We start from the raw sequence: 17,572 nt of genomic DNA on the forward strand, positions 1-17,572 counted from the left end.
GCACATCTGTAATGTAGTGACTGGGTGTGGTGGCACATCTGTAATGTAGTGGCTGGGTGTGGTGACACACCTGTAATGTAGTGGCTGGGTGTGGTGGCACACCTGTAATCCTGTGACTGGTTGTGGTGGCACACCTGTAATCCTGTGACTGGTTGTGGTGGCACACCTGTAATCCTGTGACTGAGTGTGGTGGCACACCTGTAATGTAGTGGCTGGGTGTGGTGACACATCTGTAATGTAGTGGCTGGGTGTGGTGGCACATCTGTAATCCTGTGACTGGGTGTGGTGGCACACCTGTAATGTAGTGGCTGGGTGTGGTGGCACCCCTGTAATCCTGTGACTGACTGTGGTGGCACCCCTGTAATCCTGTGACTGGGTGTGGTGGCACACCTGTAATATTATAGTGGCTGGGTGTGGTGGCACACCTGTAATGCCATGTTGAGTGACTTTTTTAGAGAGATCTGAACAAACATTGCTCAAAACTGACCAAATAAGTTATTATAACAAGGTCGAACTTTGAGAACCAATGAGTTTACTGGGATCACTTACAGGAGTATGGGTTATGGTCTCTCACAGGAGCAAGGATGTATCAAAGGATGTATCAAAGGCAGCTGCATCACTCAAAGCTACCCCAACACATATGTCAACCCACAGAATTGCAAGCTTGCGTTCTCCCCATTGCTTGCAGGCAGCTCTGCTGATGGAGAGTTTCCTTTCCCCACTGTGGCTTCATGCTTTTACAACTTGGGTCGAGGACCTTGTGAGTCATGTTAACTTCAGGACTTTTTTAAGACTTGTGTATTTCTGACTCTCACGGGCCCCCTGCTTTCATCAAGGAAGGGCTGTTTCAGCTTGGAAGACATTGCTACACAACATCCCAGTACTTGGGGGAGAGGCAGGATGATTGTTCCAAGTTCTAGTCTGACCTGGGCTAACTAGTGAGTTCCAGGCCAAAACAAAGGACATAGAACCATAAAGAAGGTTTATCTTTAGATTCCAGGAGTGTGCACACAGAGGAAAGGCTCCAAGAGAACACTGGGAGCCTATGGTCCTTAGAGGCCCAGGAGAGGCCTGGGAAGATGCCCACCCTGACTAAACATATTGACTTAGACCTGGCCTCCAGAGCATGAGGAATGAGTTTATGACTCTTTTTAAATAATTTATTATTCTTATTTATTATTTTTCTCCTTATTATTTTATGGATATCTTGCCTGCAAGTATGCTTATGTGCCACATGCATGCCTGGAACTGGAGGTATATATAGTTGTGAGCTACCACCCTGATGTTGAGCCATGATCTCATCCCTCCCTGGGTGACCCTAGATGGGTACATTACCTATGCACCATGTCCCCAGCTCACAGTGCAGCTTTATTTAGAGCATGTGTCTGGTGGGTTAAGAAGCACAGCATACTGTGCTTATGAAGACATGTATGAATTCATGAGAACAAGAGGAACCAAGATGTCCACAGTGACTTCAGACCTTTGTTAGAGGACAAAGACAGTACATGGGAAAGATGTCCTTTGATTGACCTTGAAGTTAGATGCAATTAGACGTTCACATTCAAAGGATTCTGTGGGGAAATATCCTGGAAGTTTTATGCCAACTTGACAAGGCGAGAGTCATTTGAGAGGAGGGAGCATCAATTGAGAAAGTGCCTCCATAAGGTCGGACTGTATGATTGATGGGGGAGGGCCCAATCCATTATGTGTGATGTCATCCTTAGGCTGGTGGTCCTAAGTTCTATAAGAAAGCAGGTTGAGCAAGCCATGGGGAGCAAGCCAGGAAGCAGCACCCCTACATGGCCTCTGGATCAGCTCCTGTATCCAGTTTCATGTCCTGTAAAAATTCCAGCCTCAACTGCCTTTGATGGTGAACTGTTCTATAGAAATGTGAGTGAAAATAAACCCTTTCCTCCTCAAGTTGCTCTTGGCCATGGTGTTTTGTCATAGTAACCCTAACATTGGAGCAGTATCTGTTTCCCTGGACCTGTGCAGTGGAGCCAGTTGCAGGAAGCTCTGCTTAGTCCCAGCCTGACCCTCTAAAATGGTGGTGGTGGAGGAGATTGAAGGAATGGCCCAGACTCAGGTCCCTGTGCTTGCAGCACATAGGCTGCCGCCTCTCCTGCCAGGTCGGAGCCAGCTCTGTGTGGGAGTGATGCTCAGATCTTTCTGGTTCAATGTTGCCTTCCTGCCTTATTGAGGGTGGTGCAGAGCTGCTGTCTTCCCAGCTGCCAGGTGCCTCTCCGCTTGGTTCCCTCTGCCTCTCATTTATCTTATGTGGAGGCAGGACCGGTGAATGCTAATTTGGCTGGGTCACCGTAACTTGTGCCAGACTGGTGTCCGTGGCAGCTTGTGAGCCAAAACATGCTCTCCCCTTTTCTTTGCTTTCTACTCCTTCCCCCTTCCTTTTCTTTTTCCCTCTGCTCCTCCACTCTCTCTGTTTCTCCTCCTTCCTCTCCTCCCTTGTGGTCCTCCCTCTCCTTCCCCTTTCTCTCCTGGGATGGTACCCAGTGCCTTGCCCTTGCTGGGCAAGCTCTGTTTCCAAGTTTCACCCCATCTGCTCCCAGGTGTGGGCTAGCTTGAGCTTTTCTGAAGCTGGGGGCCATTCCTGGGTCAGAGGAGGTGGTCTTGCTCCAGCTCTTGCCTCATTGTCAAGGGCTTTCCAGAGGCTTCCACGTCTGAGGCTAAGAGATTGACAGAGTCTGGGAGATAGTATGTCCTGCTGGGACAGGCTCCTGAGCTTGGCTGGTGGAAGGGAGTGGCTGTGCAGAGACCCAGTGTGGCAAACTCTCACACCTGGCATCAGGGTTGCCTTCTTGGGGAGCCACAGGGAAGGCTGTTCCTCCCAGGGCCACAAGCCTCTCCAGGCAGCTTCCTTCCTGTCTTTCTCTTTTTAAAAAAGACTCGTTTTACAGCATAATGACCTTTTTGCAGTTCCCTTTCTATAGTCTCCCACAGTGAGAGTTGACAATAGCACCATGTTGTACTGCCTGCCAATTGGGGGGGGGGTAATTCTAAAAACATCTAAAAGGAAAAAAAAAAACCCGCTCACATCAGGAGACAGACGTGCAGAGCCTGCAGTTGCTGAGGTGGGGGAGCTTTCTGGAATATTCAACAACTGCTTCTATTTTAATAAGAAAGCAGGGGTGAGGGCCCACCTTGGGCTGTAGTAACCAGATCTTGTTTCCATGAAAGCCAGAAGTTTAGCTTGGCTCATGGTTTCAGAGGCAGAGGGAGGCTCTGTGGGTCACCTGTCGTTCTGGCTGGGCAGCTATGCCATGGCTTACACTTGGGCTGCACCTAAGGGCTCCAGAGAAAGATCTCTGGAACCCTTGTGTGCTGGAGGGAGCCAACAGTCTGCTTGACTGTTGGATTCACAGCGGGTGTCTCTGGGACATTCAGTATAAGGGACTCAACAGTTGTGGCAGGAAGTGGTGACTAGGTGGGGTCCTCTGCTCTGAGAAGGCTGAGGACAATTACTCATTTTAAACATGGCCCAAATTGTCATCATCCTTCTGTCCTTGGCAGGGGCTGTGGTAAGCTTCCTCACCCCTTTCCACATGCTGGGCTGGCTGCTCAGCTTCCCAGATGACTGCCAAGCTGCCATTGACGTTCATGACATGCGGTCAGCTCTCAGAGGGGGTGAATGGACATGACCCAAGAGCCCAGGGGAGGGGGAATGGTCCAGCACAAAGTGGTGCCACCTGTTTAGAGAGCTGGAAAAGAATGAAGGACACATCTACTCCTTAAAGTATCCCTAACTAGGGAGATCACTGAAGGAAGCTGAGGAATAGGGACTGTGCGGTCATGGTCATCCTAACACACTGTATTTGCAAGGAGGATGTACAGGGCTCAGCATACACGGGGTCCTCCAGCTTCACACCCAGCCTCCAGCAGGGCTCCAACACCGGCTGTATGCTAGGTGTATCTCAGGTGTCACTGTATTCTTGCTCATACTCTATCTACTTATCAGATATTTTGAAAAATAGTTTTCATTTATTATTTTGTGGTAGGGAGAGGGTGGGCATGTGCCCCAAATAGCATGTGTGTAGACATCAGAGGACAACTTATGGGAGTCACTATTCTCTGTCTACCATGTGGGTCCTCTGGTGGAACTCAGGTCACCATCCTTGGAGTCATTTCTTAGGCCCAACTTGTTGAATCATTTTATATAGGTGATAGACTTGGACATTATTTCTGTAATTAAAACAGCAGGAAGTAGGGCTGGGGTGTAGCTCTGCAGCAGGGTGCTTGCCTACTAGCATTCATGAAGCCCCAAGTCTGATCCCAAAAACCAGGCAGGGAAAGACCAACTAAAGGAAATGACTTTTGTGGAAGAAATTCTGGGCTTCTGGAGTGGGCAGGACACTTGTAGTCCTTGAGATTGGCAGCAAGGTCTCACTTCCTTGACAAGACAGTTGGGAAGCACAGCTTGCCCCCACTCTGCCAGTATCATCAGGAGAGGCTGCATAATTATGAGTCACCATAGTATGACATAGATGCAGCATGAGCGAGGACAGAGGGCTGAAGAAGAGAGAGTGAGTTCTGTCCTGTTCTTTCCTCTTTTGTCCCCTAGTCTTTCTCTACTCCGAGGAATTTAGTAGACGGTGCAGCTAATTCCATTCCCTCTAGTTCCTTTGGAGCTGCAAGTCATTATGACCATGTAGACAAGTACCACACACTTCATGTTTACTTAGGAACCAGGGCTGTCTCTAGAGTTGTGGCTAAAACTCTTAGTTGCACATGGCTCACTTGGGTACTTGTTGAGGCACAAAGACTCCGCGTATCTCAGGAATCCCCAGTGGAAGTTACTACTACTGATGTGAGGGCCACATGAGGCCCTGGCCCTGGCTGGTGGTGCGTGATGTGGACTGTTCAACCCCGGTTCCTGTTCCTTCCTCCCTAGGATGGCTGTAAATCTGGAACCATAATGCAGGTACTACAGCTTTTGGCCAGGTGCTGTCTGTGTAGCTCAGGCTCCCTTGACTGTGGTGATTGTTGTTATTAATCCTCCTCACTGCCTCTCAGCCCCGAGGGCCTATTCTGTGGTGCCATTAGCTTAGAAGCAGGAGAACAGAGACATGAACCTGCACCCCCTCCCATGTGACTGAGCAGGGACTCAGGGTCCTCTCCCAGGACTCCAGGGAAGATGACTTTGATGTGGGGCTGCCCTGTGTGGGTGGCTGGGTTTGCAGGACCCCAGCTGTGTCTGGACGCATACCCCTAGTATTTTCATCCTGAGTCCTGCTATCTCCACATATCCTCTCTGGCTGACTGAGGAGCTTCTCTCTTGGGTCAGGGTCAAGTTCTCCCCTTGACTCAGAACTATCACTCCAGCCTTCAAAGAGTTAACAGATTCAGTGCTTGAGAGAATGGCAGCAAATGCAGTGACCGAGGGAGTCACGTCTTTTATTTTTCAAAAAAATGCTTGAATAGTTCAATTCTGCTGTTATTCAACTAGTCTTCAGTCCTTTGAAAATGCGGGGGCTGATGTTACTGCATGCACATTTAAAGTGGGTGCAGAGGAAGAAGCAGGCTTTTTGCTTTCTTTCGTAACATTAAAAAAATTACATTTTACTTACTTATTGTGAGTGTGTGTATCTTACTCGTGTCATGAAGCTTGTGTGGATGTCAGGGGACAACTTGTGGGCGTTTGTTTTCTTTCCTTCCACCATGTGGGTCCCAGACATCCAACTCAGGTTGTCAGGCTCACAGCCATCTTGCTGCCCTGCCCCACTGTTACATTTGTTTGTTTTAGACAAGGTGTCATGTAGCTCAGGTTAGCCTCAGACACGTTATACAGCCATGCTGGTTGTTTTTGTCAACACACACACAAATGGGGGTCAACTGTGAGGGGATTCTAGTCAGCTAGAGCAAGACAGACATGGCTCTGGCAGACCTTGCCCTTCCCCCATCCCCCCTTCTTGCTTAGATTCCATCCTAAAGCTAGTCACCAAGGGTTTATTCCCTTATCTGGCCACTTCTTCCGTCTGAGGCTGACAGCCAAGGTCCAGGTATCAAAGCATTGAAGTCCAGCAACCAAAAGCCCTCTGTGACCCACCTAATTAACATGTCCAATCAAAACAAGCCAACTCATCCTAACACAGGGTTTCCCCTTTTAACTTTATAAACTGCTGTTTGCCTGTGGGCCACATCTGTATCCACTCTATCCTATCGGACGAAGTCCTTTGTCCCTCCTGGACAAATACCCCTTCCCCTTCTCCCTCATCCTGTATCTCTTGTCTTTGTTTCTTATTTCCTGTCTGTTATTCCTCTGGGGCAGATAAATCTTTGTTTTGAGATCTTGATCTTGGGGTTTCTGGATCTGTATCATTTCCCTTTCAAACTGGGAAGAGGGATCTGAACCGAGGACTTTGTTCCACCAGACTGGCCTGTGGGCATGATGTATGTGGTGCATTTTCTTATTGCTGACTCATAGGGAAGGACCCAACTCATTATGGTCAGTGCCAATCCTGAGCTGGTGGTCCTGGGTGGCACAAGAAAGCAGGTGGAGCAAGCCAGTTCACAGCAGTCTCCATGGCCTTGAAAGACCCGCAGAGGGCATGGTCCCTCACGCCCCAACTCAGGAAAGGCAGCCCCTCCCCCGAAAACACTCACGAGAAGCAGTCTTGATGCAAAAGCATGAGGTCTTTATATTCCAGTGCACTGGGGTCCACAGCCATACTCCACGTGGGGGTGGAGGACTGGGGAACCCTGGGTACAGGGTCCAGACAGCTTTTATAGCGTTACAACAAAGCCCACACATTATAAACCAATCATCTCATAGCAATCAGTGCGGACCAATTAATTTGAACTATCCAAGCCTGCGCTTAACCCAGGAAGTCTGCTTTTGCTAGGGCTTCTGGGTGGTGTGACAAGGCTCATTTCCGGTGTTCACTCACTCACAGGTGCTGTTGTAAATAGCCCTGTCATAAACAGTCAAGAATGTGACCTTTTGCCTACTCCTGGGGTGAGTGGAGAGTTAGGCTAAATTTTTCCGTCCTTACAGCCTCTGCTTCAGTTCCTGCCTCCAGGTTCCTGCCCTGGCTCCCTTCACAATGGACGGTAAACCGTAAGCTGAAATAAAACCTCTCCTCCCACGTTGCTTTCAGTCATGGTGTTTATCACAGCAACAGAAAAGCAAGATAATGCAGTAGCCAAGGGTGACCCTGGGCTCCTAATCCTCCTACCTTCCTAATGCTGGCATTGTAGGTGCATAACCACATGAAGAGTCTGAGTGCTGTACTGAGGCCAGAACTCAGGACCTCCGGTGTGCTAGGCAAACACTGTACTGTCCAAGCCACATCTTCAGCCTGTTGGGTTTATTTTGAGATAAGGTCTCATGTAGCCCGGCTTTGAACTCTTTTATTTTTTTATTTTTTATGGTCTCTCTCTCTCTCTCTCTCTCTCTCTCTCTCTCTCTCTCTCTCTCTCTCTCTCTCTTCTCATCTATTCCTCCCATGACTCAATCTTCCTAGTCCCATGTGCTTTACTCTCCTCCCCTTCTCTTTCTCCTACCCCTCCCCCCCTTCTCCACTCTTGATCCCCTGCCTAGCCCCACCCCTCCAGCTCCTCCTCTCCTGCTGGCTGAGTGCTGGGATTATAGGTATGCACCACAGTGCCTGGCTCTCATTTAATTATTTCTGGACTGTGACTGCACATTGGTGAGGTTCTGGATGTCCCTGTGTGTGTAAAGAGATGAAGAGCAGATGATAGTTCATTTCTTGAGCTCTGACATTTTATCATCATTGTTTAGTTCTTTGCTGCTTCTGTAGCATTGAGGGGGTGGTTTTGTTTCCTTGATGCACATCTGATGACGATGAGAAAGTGATAGAGGCAGGATTTACGCTCATGTATCTTGGCTTAGCCTCTCACGTTTTTGTGCTGCTGTGTGGGCCCTGGGGAATGGCCTGCATTAGACGCTGAACCTACTTGGAGGCTGTGGCTGTACTTGTACAAGTCTGAATGTCTGTACCATTTAAATGTCCCCAGATAAAGCACCAACCATTATTCACACTTCCTGTCTGTCTGATTTCACAATGCAACTGCCAAGCCGTCTAGCTGTGGCTGGGTGTCCCATGCCACAGGGTCCAGCAGTTTTACCTTTATTCCCTCTGCAGTTACAGGGAACTGTAGACTCCCACTCCCATGGAAGCATGAGGTGGTGGAGTGGGGTAGGGAGTGGGTAAGGGGCTGTGTTTGCTGAATGGCCCAGACTACAACCCCAGAGACTGATGATGACAGAGGTGCCCAGGAGGGGCCAGGTCCCTGTAATCAGAGCTGTTAGGATTCTCACCTGGGCCCTGGCAGCCCTAAAGATAGGCTCTACCTTCAACAGGCTAGTTAAACAGACAGGTAGTGGAGATAAGCAGAGGAAGGCCACACTAGGAAGAGGAACAGAAAGATCAGTGATAACTTAGGTCCATCTCCAGGGTCCTGATGGGCTGAGGTTTAAGTAGAGGGCACAAGGTATGCACAGCTAAGCAGAAGTGGCCCAGGTTTGGGGCTGCCTGAGTTGTCAGAGCTGTGTGACATCTGTTTCAGTTCCTCCTCTGGCAGCACCAGGCTCCAGCCTTTTCCTTCCAGCAGCAAGAAACTCTTTGGAAATTTGGGTCCTTTGTTTTAATAGTCCTAGAGAAAAAGGAGGGACACACTTCCTTTATGGTGTAGATGTTGATGGGGACAGGGTCCAGCCTGGAGTGGATGATGCCTCCTTCTCATGCCAGAGCTCAGTGGGTTTCCTCTCACCCAAGGTTCCAGAACAGTGGACAGGGATCCTCATCTGGCTGGTGAGACCAGGTCCCACTGCAAGGCGTTAAACACTGACTGTATGCACACTATGCTAAGCATTGGGCTTTCCCAGGACACAGCAGACAGGATCCATGGTAATTCAGGGCATGGTCCATAGACCTTCTGGGCCTTGCTTTCTCCTCTAAGTGGCAGACAAGACCATACACCAAGTCTCCAATCAGTTGAGCCAGGCACTTTGGGACTTCCAGGCTGGCTTTCCTGGCAGTCCTATGTGAATCTTAGTGAGCCTCAGTGTTATAAGCAATGAAACCTGGACAACAGATTAGAAAGGTTACCAGATTACATGACTGAGTTTCTGCGACTAGAGCTGTTTCCAGCGTGGTTAGATCCAGGGATTTGACACTGTCATCCAGACTCAGTATTTTAACCCTTCTCTTCTCCATGTTCCCACCCCTCCATGTGATTTCACTCTCCACAAGTGTCTGTCCTGGGCTTGGAGGCACCAGGCTTTCAAGCTGCCAGCCCTAAGCCTTGCAAGACGCAACTGTGTGTGAGCAGGCAATTCCATCAGGGACCTTGGGTCTCTTCATGGGCTCTGACTGGTTATAGGCTCTTCTAAGCAGTTGCTGCTGCCATGGCCAGTGTGCTGCTGCAATGAGCTATCTAAAGACAACAGGTTTATTGAAGGGTTAGAATGGACCTGTCAACAAATGTCCCAGTGCTGAGGGAACATGGATTAGTGGGCAGTAACTCTGCTCCAGGGGAGTGTTCAGAGGGCTTCAGGAAGCAGTGAATTCAAAGCTGGATTTTGCAGGGTAAATGGGACATTTTTGGGTCAGGCAGGCAAGGGGTCAATCAGGCCTGTGAAGAGCTTCTTTATATAGATGTCTGGTGAAACTCTTAATATTGTGGGTTGGTGGAAGCCAGGATCTGTTAAGTAAATGCAATTCAAAAGGTTTCTCCTTTCTTTTCATGCTCACAACTTGTTAGGGATTTCATTTTTCTATAATAGTTCCTGCACTTGCAGCCTTAGGGAAGGTTCTAGAAGTAGATAAAACTGAAAAATCAGATGCTCCCCTGGCATGGCTGGGAAGGAATGTGGTTTGGCCCACACCTGACTAGACAGCCTGGCAGATGTGTCAGAGAAGAACCTGCTGTTCACTCCTGTCCAGGGCCTCAATGCAGTCTGCCTGGCCAGCACCTGGGGCCTTAGCACAGGGGTGGGAGAAAGGCCCAGGGCAGACACTGGGCCATGTGAGGGTCAGCGGCCAAGCCAGGGGCAAGATCCTGTGTACTGTGGTTTGTGTGCAGTGGGCAAGGTCAGAGGTCAAGGCTGGGGAGCTGGCAGTGGAGAGGCAGGAGGGAGGGCCCAGACTCTGCTGACCTGTTGGCTCCAGGTTGCTCTTTTCTCAAATAGGAGAGTAACCAGGTGTGGTGGCACATGCCTTTAACACCAGCACATTGAGGCAGAGGCAAGTGGATCTCCGTGAGTTCCAGGCCAGCCTGGGTTATACAGCGAGGCCCTGTCTCAAAAGAAATCAATAGTTATGGTAAGTGGATTTCCTGTATGGACGCTGGAAAACAAGCATAAGAGGCAGGAAGGAAGAGAGAGTCGGGGCATGTGGTGGCGCCACCCAGCGCTGTGCCCTGGGAGGCAGAGTCACAGGCTAAGGTGGAAAGGGGCTTTTGGGGGAAGTTACCCCCTTCCTCTTCCTCTAGTCTTCCTTCCTCTTCCTCTTTCCATTTCCTAATCCTCTCTCTTACCCTCTTCCTCTTCCCTCCCTCTTTCTGAGTTTGTTTATAAAGCCTTGTCCGCCTCTTTTCCTTGTTCGATGTTAAAACAAATGAGTGGCAGTGTACACTTTCACTCTAGAGTTTAAAAGCCCTGTTGCTGAAGTTACCAGATGCAAACCAAACCAGAAAGGGTCACAGATAATGAGGCATGGCCTGCGTGTTACTAGATCCACCCACGGTGGAGAACTGCCCTCATTAGCTTTGCAGCATGTTCTTATGTATTTACATAATTTATATCGCATGTGATTTTACTAAATGTAGATGTATCGAACTATTATATACATGTAGTTTTGGATATTATTTTTGTTTTTAGAGATAAGAGTCTTGTCATGAAGTACAGACTAGCCTAGAACTCATAATCCTCCTACCTCAACCCCTGCCCCTGAGGGCTGGGATTTTAGTAATCTTCTGGAACATTCTAGGAGAGTCCTCATGTTCTATAACAGTTTTCTTGGAGATTGAAACATTCCTTCCTGCAGGGAAGCTGCTTATGCAGGAGGGCAAACTACTCAAAATTGCTTCAGGAAGCCCCTGAAACTCAGCAGACTCACTAGGCTCCTCCCTGCCAGAGTAAACAAGCCATCCTTCGGAGAGTTACTCTCAGAGGAGCCAAGCTGCAAAGAAGATGCTGAGACCAGACGAGCTGCAGGGAAGAAGCAGAAACCAGCCAGACTGCTTCAAAGAGGTTTGCAGCAGGGTCACTTGGAAAGGACACTCTCTGACTTGTTGAGCTGCCTGCAGCTGTGCAGTGTGCTCCAGGTTCCCGGCTTTTCTGCAGAGCCTGGGGATAGGACTGGGGACTTGGAGTCACTGCGCACCATTTCTCACCCAGGCCTGTGGGTGGCCGTGTGATGATGGGATCTCTGTTCCTCCTGCCTCCATGCTTCTGCTCCAGTGTGCACCACGCAAGGAATATAGACTTTTGGGTGTCTTTGTTATCCCCACCTCCTAAGGTTCAGACCTCCTGAGACCTGGTCCTCCAAGAGGGGCAAGTTAACAATGAAGAGATAGATGCCCTGCCCATCACACTATACATGCAAAGCTGGCTGAGGTACTTGTTCTCTCTATGATGGTCTTTGTGAAGCAAGTGGCCAAGAGGGAGATGCCAAGTGGCAGGGGACCAGGGGCTGCCTCTGGGAGGCAATGCTGGAGATGCTAGAGTGGCAGGGACCATAGATTCTGGGAGCTGAGGTGACCTACAGCAAGGAACAGGTGCCACCCATTTGTGACTTTTCTCACTGCAGTGATGGAATTCTTGATAGGAGAGGCAAGAGGGGAGAAGATTATTTTGTCTTAGGGTTTCAGAGGGATTTCAAAATGTGAACAGTGGTGGGGGAGGCATGGCCACTGGGACTCTTTCTTAGAGTTGGAAGCTTAGCTTGTCACATCTGGACAGGTGCAGAAAGTAGAGAGAACTCAGGCAAGAACGGGGCCTGGTTGTAGCCTCGAAGGTCTTCCTGGCATCTCCACTCCTCCAGGCAGGCCTTGCCTCTGGAAAGGTCCATGACCTCTCAGTACCACCAGTGGAACCATAAAAATTTTCCCATAGCCAGGGATGCTGAGCATGGGTCTTCCCCACTTAGCCTCAAGTGGAGCGTAGCCTGGCTCAGCCCTGAGCTAAGGCCTGCAAAAGCCCAAGGTATAGCCTGGCTAAGCTTTTCTGACCAGCAGGAGGCAGTTGGCAGGTGTTGTTTTAACACTCCAATTACTGTAAGCTAGATACATCAATGACTGCTGCTAGCTGCCATTCCTGGACTCTGGGTCCATCCTTACTGACATGGAATACAGCTATATGTTCAGCAAGAAGAGAGTGGGCATCACTGTCCGTGGAATCTCTCTGTCCCAGCTCTTTATCTAATGCTGTTTTTCACTTTGTCAAGGGATGGAATCCAGGGCCTGATGCAGGCTAGGCAAGTGCCTCACCTCTGGAAAGGCCCAGCCATCACTCTGAGCTGTGAAGGGCACAGGTCTCTCCCCCTTTCTGGGTCTAGTAGGTCAGTGCAAATTTCCTTTCATTATCACATTTGTCATTTCTTTGAAGTTAGGTCTCTAGTGGGCACACCACATAGGTTTTGTGAACCTGCTTGGCTTAAAGTGGGCAATTTGGACCACATATCACAGGTTCTTAGCTGGAGTAGAACTTGGCTGGTCAGCTCCAGTGTTCTGGGCCTGTCACATTCCTGGCTCCCAGTAGCCAGCTCAGCCCCCTGTTTTTGTGTAAGCCATCCTTGCCCAAGGCTGCTGCCACTGGCTCTGGGCAAGAGCATGGCAAGGTTAGCAGAATCCTGCTAAGTTAGTTGACTTGGGCAAAGGTGGAGGCAAAGGGAAAAGGCCAGATATGAAGGTCAGACCTTCGTCTGCAGCCCCGGGTGACTTTGAATTTATACAAGGGAAGAGGAGTGGTAGAGTCACCTGGGAGGGCAGAACCTCAACTGAGAAAACAATTCCATGAGATCTGTCCATAGGCAAATCTGTGGCGCATTATCTTGATTAATGACTCACGTGGCAGGGCTCAGCCCACTGCTCATGGTGCCATTCTCTGGGTTGGTAGTGCTGGGAGGTATAAGAAGATACCTGATCATGAGCCTGGAGAGCAAGCCAGTGAGCAGTGTTCCTCTGCAAACTTCCAGGTTCCTGCCCTACTTGAGTTCCTGCCTGGACTGGCCAGGATGTATAATCCAAATAATACACATTTTCTTCCTCAAATTATTTTGGACACCATGTTTTATTACAGCAAGGAGAATGAACTAAGGCAGGGTCTGAGGGCTTCTCCCTGGAAGGAGTGCCTCTCATTTACTTTCACAGTGAACTTGACATGCTAGATGCTCTCACATCTCTTGCAGAAGCAACAGTCACCCTTGGGTATCTGCTGGGTTTGAGCAGCCTTAATATCTGTGTGCTAGGATTTGGCACATGTAAGACCAGAGTCATGCAGCCACTACCAGGCATGCTTGAGCAGCAGGTACAGGTTCTGTGGCCTTCCTGTACCTAGAAGCAGGCCAAAGATCTAGAGTCCTAGCATGTAGGACAGGCCTCTGAGTGACCCATACAAGATACCGAGGAGACACAGAGGCTAGCATGGCAGGACAGACAGCCCCATGTCCTCAGAAAACAAAGGGAGTGATGGGAAGGACGGAACCTCTGTGGGTTGCCAGACTCTGAAGACACTGTCCATGCTCAGGACCTGACCCTCTCAGAACCACCAAAGGGTATTTTTGAGACTGCATCTTCTTGACAGCAGATGGACATTTGATGCCATTAAGGCGTCATGGGTCATCATGACATGCTGTCTTTCAAAAACCTCTGTTGCTGGGGAAGCACACAGTGCTGTTTGTGAGCAGATGATGTAATGGCTGGAGCTAACTTTGAAATGAAAAAGCAGCCAGCAGGGTCCAAGGGGGAAGCTGGGAAGTAGAGGATGCACTTGAGACTCTGATGACAGACCGGGGATCTGTTGTGTTAACTTCCTGAACATGCTAGGACGTCAATGGTAAATGGTAACCAATGACAAGCATGGCACCTCCCAGTCTTAGGAGAGCTGGGTCCTGGTGATTTACAGGTGGGTCAGTTTCTCATCTTTAAAATGGATATAATGTCTTCTCTCTGCTGTTTATGATTCTTGTTAATGTGTATGTGTCATGTGCTTGGTATAGAAGATAGACATGGTTCCTGTCTCTGTGAGACTCACTGGCTGGCCAGAGAGGCTTTTTTCTCCTTCTGGAGACAGAATCTGTCTTCTTTTCTTTTCCTTTCTTTTGTTTTGTTTTGTTTTGTTTTCTTTTCTTTTCTTTCCTCCCCCTGCCTCCATTTGAACCCAGGCTGAACTTGAATTTGCTGTGTAGCTGAAGATGACCTGATTTTCTGGTCTTTCTACTTCTGCCTCCTATGTGTTAGAATTACAGCCTTATGCCGCCATGCACCATTTACACAGTGCCGGGGATCAAACTTAGGGCTCCAAGCATGCTAGGCAAGCACTCTTCAACTGAGCTACATCCCCAGCCCTGAGAAATGTGTTTAATTAACACATGCCAGGGAGACATTTACTTGACATTGAGGCTTTGACTAGAGAAAGAAGCACTGGGAACAGCAAGAACATGCTTCGAAAGACTCTGAATAGCTCTAGGCACAGAAAGTCAGGTAAGCCTGACCCAAGAGATGGGCCTTGAAGAGTTGCAGCTAATGGTGTGTGCTTGTATGTGTAACTAGGTATGTGCATGTGGTTAGCATGTATACCTGTGTGTGAACATGGTGAGCATGAGCTTGCTTTTTTCCAAGGTGTACAAATATACATGTTTGTGAACATGTGTATGTACATATGTAGTGTGTATGTCAGCTGTGTGTGGGTACACATGCAGTGTGCATGGTGTATATGAACTGTGTGTGTGTGTACACTGCAGTGTGCATGGTGTGTGAGCTATGTGTACATGCACAGTATTCATGGTGTGTGTGAGCTGTGTGTGTTGGGAAGGCACAGAGGAGACCTATAAATCCTTGCACCCATTGGGGTGGAGGAGAGACAGGAGAGTAGGCTTTGGCCTGCAGGACCCCAAGGATTAGGGGTGGGTGGTGATATGGGGTGTGGGAACCCACTGGGTCTCTAAGAGCAGCTTCTTCGGGATGTGGAGCTCATTTCTGCAGAAACAAACAGGAGTGAGCTTAGTTAAGCAGAGCAGGCAGGCACAGGCATCCAGGGACCCTGTTACTTGCTTCATTTCAGCTACAAGTCTCCAAACTAAGAATGCAGCCTATGGAGAGAGGCCCTTGGCTGCTCTTTGCTTCTGGCTGGCCTCTTCTGCCACCACCTTCTGGACCTTCATGGACAGTGGCTGTCTAGGAGCCCAAGTCCTTTTCCCAAAGCCCTTCTGAGCTTCTGCATGCTGTTTTGGGCTCCCGTTGGTCGAAGCCCAGCAGCTGTGTCCAGGGCTGGACCCCATCCCAGTGTCTCCGCAGTTTCCACATCACCACAGTGGGTAAATGACAGCATGTCCCTCCCCCATGTTGAGAATCAGGACACACATTTCCACCATCCTGAGCTGTCACTGTCAAAAGCACCTGGGATAAGGATTTAGCATAGGAGAGGGCCAGGTTGGGCTTGTTTTATGTGTTTTTTGGTTCAAAACCAGATCTGGAGCTGAGTAGGAGGGTAGCAGACAAAGTATTTTGAAGTAAGTAGAAGTTTTAGCTTTTCCTTGTAGAAGACCTGGGAAGTGGACACTAAAAAGACTACTCTCCCTTCATTGTCCCGGGAGGAGGTGAGTGTGTGGTCGGGTGGGCATTTTGGCAAGTTGTTCCCTGCTTGTTCCTCTTGTTGTAGTTTCATAAATTGCTTTTCTGAGTCAGAATGGAACCTCACTCCCAGATATGCTACAGGCTGTCCATCTATTCATCAGGGTCAACTATCAAAAATAGCTGCTCGTCTGGGCATGACAATGCACAGTAATTCAGGTGCTCAGGGAGCTGAGGCAGGAAGAGTGTGAGTTAGAAAGGCTACATGGGTGACTTCATCTCAAAACAAAACCAGAGACAAAAGCTGGTGGGTGTCTCACAGTAAATGCATGCCTAGCATGCACAAGACCTCAGTTCCTCTGCAGAATAGTTACTAAATATATAAGCAAGAGGAAAACATCACAGAAACAAAACCAACATAAAACCAGTAATTTTAAAATATTTACAGTTATTATTATTGTATTTGTGTGTGTGTGTGTGTGTGTGTGTGTGTGTGTGTGTATCATGCATAGTATAACAATTGTGTGTTGCTGGAGTTTCTTTCCAGCCTGGTCCCACAGCTACTTTGCCCCCAATAAACACAGAGGCCCTATATTAATTATAAAACTGTTGACTGATGGCTAGGGCCTCTTATTGGCCAGCTCTGTCTTAATTATTAACCCATAACTACTAATCTATGTATTTCTACATGGCCTTATCTTACCAGAGAATACCTGGTGTGTCTTATCTTCCTGGTCTCTACATGGTGTCCCTTTCCATGGCCTCCTCTGCTTTCCTTTCCTCAGCCCTTTCCTCCTCTGGGTTGCCCTGCCTATGCTTCCTGCCTGGTTATTGGCCTGTTTTATTCATCATCTAATGAGAGAAACATATGTACAGAAGGACATGCCTCATCATCTCCTCTTTTCTGTCTAAATAAAAAGAAAGGTTTTAACTTTAACATAGCAAAATTATCTAACAAGAACCATAGTTAGCAATATTTAGTCCATTAACATTTGTCAACATTTAAAGAAAATATTCTAATAAGTATCCTACCTTTGTGAGTCTAAAGTCTTATATGTAATTTACCTTTTTATCATAACTAAGGAAAACCATAACCATTATTATCTGTCTTCAGCTCCATCAAAGACCAAAGAAGGATAATATATAAACTCTAGAATTGACAGAGGCAGTTTTGTGTGTGTTGTGTATATAGTGTGTGTGCATAATTGTGTGTGTGTGAATAGTGTATGTATATGTATGTATACATGTGCATGCTCATGTTCAGGCTGCCTGGCATGGATGTGGAAGTCAGAGGCCAATTTGCAAAATTAGTTCCTTTTTCTGCTACAAAATAAATAGTAGATATTTGTGGCATTTATTTATTTGTTTATGTGTGTATGTAGGTATGAGCATGTGTACATGTACACATTTACAGGCAGGTGCACATGTGTGAGGAGGCCAGAGGTCCACCCTGAGACTTTCTCTCTCATTCTGCACCTTGTTTGAGACAGTCTCTCACTGAACGCACCAGTTGGCTAGACTAGTGAGCTGGCAAACTGTGGGATCCACCTGACCCAGTCTCTGCACCCAGCACTAGGGTTACAGACATGTGCCTCCAGGTTTGAATTTTATGTGGGTGCTGGGGAATCTGAACTCCGGAACTCATGTTTGTGTGGCCAGATTTTACCCACTGAGTCACTCCCCAGCCAAGCTAGTTGGTGGTTATCACTGTGGTCAGTGACATACTGTTGCCACTTTGATGTGACTGTGGGCTTATGGTCACTGAAGGAGAACTTGGGGATTTGCTGTTGTAAGCTGTCAT

Source organism: Phodopus roborovskii, unplaced genomic scaffold (assembly GCF_943737965.1).
Source record: "Phodopus roborovskii unplaced genomic scaffold, PHOROB, whole genome shotgun sequence".
Classification (NCBI taxonomy): Eukaryota; Metazoa; Chordata; class Mammalia; order Rodentia; family Cricetidae; genus Phodopus; species Phodopus roborovskii.